The 2,372-nt window shown below is 41.6% G+C and overlaps 1 non-coding gene across 1 annotated transcript; it reads left to right on the forward strand.

Moving 5' to 3' along the window:
* The first annotated feature begins 1,984 nt into the window (after positions 1-1,984).
* On the forward strand, positions 1,985-2,104 carry TRNAL-CAA (transfer RNA leucine (anticodon CAA)). Its single transcript has 2 exons — positions 1,985-2,022; positions 2,059-2,104. It is a non-coding gene; the product is annotated as a tRNA-Leu (tRNA).
* Positions 2,105-2,372: the final 268 nt, after the last annotated feature.

Raw genomic sequence — 2,372 nt, forward strand, 5'->3', positions numbered from 1 at the left:
CCATTCAGGCAACCACGTGACCTCAAGTGAAACGGAATATTTATACGGTGGACACTGGAACTCGTAGTTAACTGTGTGGCGTTCGTGGTTCAAAAGTAATCCAACGTTCCACAAATTTAATGTGGGTGGTGGCCCCAGGTCCGGCTCTTCCGAGGACAAACAGTGATTAAACCCTCTCATAATAAACTTGGTACCCATTGACGTAACAATATAGATGTGTATATACACGTATAAAAAAAGAAAAAATATATGTGCACACACACGCACGCACGCATACACACACACACACACACACACACACACACACACACATACACATACACACACACACACACACACACACACACACACACACACACACACACACACACACACACACACACACACACACACACACACACACACACACATGTTACAATGAAAACGACGTTTTGTGAAAACATTAAATACTAGAAGGGCACTCGGTAGACGACTCGGTAGAGTGCATACTCTTCCACATAATGCCTGATCCATGAGAACATATCGAACCCAATATATTTTTGAAACCCCATGCGAAAATATCGTTTTTGGCCCGATTTCTCAATGGTCAAGAATCACTTCAGAAATTATCAGATCCGGATCCAGAATAGGATCTTCACCAAAATTGAATCAATTCTTCGTTGCCACACATTAAATATGACCCCCAAGTTTCGTCCGAATCCGTCTCCAACTATTTGAGATATCCTGACACAAACAAACAGACAAACAAAGAAGAAGACGTCATGCAGAGCCTGACACTTGCAAAATCCAAAAAACAAATTTGACCTCAAAAATAATAGGTGGTTGAATTCAATGACCAAATATGTAACTCCTCTTCAAATATCAAGTCAATGGGATGAAAAATGAGGATTTTAGAAATTCGGCCCAAATTAACCTTTTGGCCTGCTTTGATATTTTGGCCTTTTTCCCTCAAAATTAATAGGTGATTGACTTCAGTGACCTGATATGCAAATTCTCTTCAATTTTCAAGTTTCTCCAAGATCAGATGAAAATTGAGGATTTTAGAAACACCAACTTAATTGTTGACCTTCGGCATATGTTGAATTTTGGTCCACGTTGGCCTCAAAAATAATTGGCTCGTTGAAACAATTCACCTGTAATATATATCGGCTTCAAATTTCAAGTCAATCGGATGAAAATTGAGGATTTCACAAATACCACCTCAGTTGTTGACCTTGGGGCTATGTTGACCATTGGTTTATGTTAACCTCAAAAATAATATGCTGGTTTAATTCAGCGACCGGTAATATTAATCCTCTTCAAATTTCAAGTCAAAACGGATGAAAATTGAAGATTTTCGAAACACCCCCTGATTTGTTGACATTTGACATATGTTGACCTTTTGACATTTTCTCCTCAAAAACAGTCGGCTTCTTCATGACCAAAAACTCCACCATGTGGTGAAGTTTCGTGAAGATCGGTTTTAAATTGTGACCTGGAGGCAACAAACAGACAGACAGAGATGGGGGAAAACATAATCACCTTCACCTTCCGTGGTGGAGGTAAACAAAAAACCATTTTGATGGTGGTCCCACATGATACAGTACTATCGTGTAAATGGATATAACTTCACTGTCAGTACACAGCTTTACATTTCCATCGTTGTGATGAACAAACTGGACAGGTCACTGATCCCTCCTCCCTCACGAGGTTCTTCTTTGAATGCAGCTCTCAACCAGGGCAGGAAGGTCATGTGGACGATCGAGCTTACGGCACACAATGGTCCACCTTCTTCAACCTCAGTTTTGGGATAACCCTCGAAAAGGGAAGATCATTTTGTGCATTAAATACCTTACACAAATCCATTGTGGTTGAAAGAGATCTTACATTGGACATTCATCCACAGTTCCACACCCTCCGAAGAAGTCTTGTGGTGTGGTGCAGTCGTGAGAATATGGCCATGACGTTTACACTAAAGGTTTAATAACAAACCTTTCCACCAGGTGTCAGAATGGCCGAGCGGTCTAAGGCGCCAGACTCAAGGCTTTCTGGCTTTCCATGCACTGACATGGTCGGGTGTTCTGGTCTCCACATGGAGTCGTGGGTTCGAATCCCACTTCTGACATTAACTTTTAAAATACTGGTCTAAACTTTCTTTTTCATCACCCACGTGTCCATATGTTTTTGTTTCTCGAGATGGATACGATCGAGAGTGTGAGTTGCAGAACTGGTGGGAATAGTTGAGGGTGAGATCAAGGAGATGAGTAAGAACGGAAGCAAAATGAGTGCAATGAAGTTTTGTTGCTCACACCACTCCCTCTCTCTGGTGTTTCACTCTCTGTTGTCCAAATGGGATTGGGTGTATCGTCTGATGCACTCGCAACAGCAGCGTG

The sequence above is a fragment of the Eptatretus burgeri genome, chromosome 5 (genome assembly GCF_056783735.1).
Source record: "Eptatretus burgeri isolate ZD-2024b chromosome 5, Ebu_testis_v1, whole genome shotgun sequence".
NCBI classification, from domain to species: Eukaryota; Metazoa; Chordata; class Myxini; order Myxiniformes; family Myxinidae; genus Eptatretus; species Eptatretus burgeri.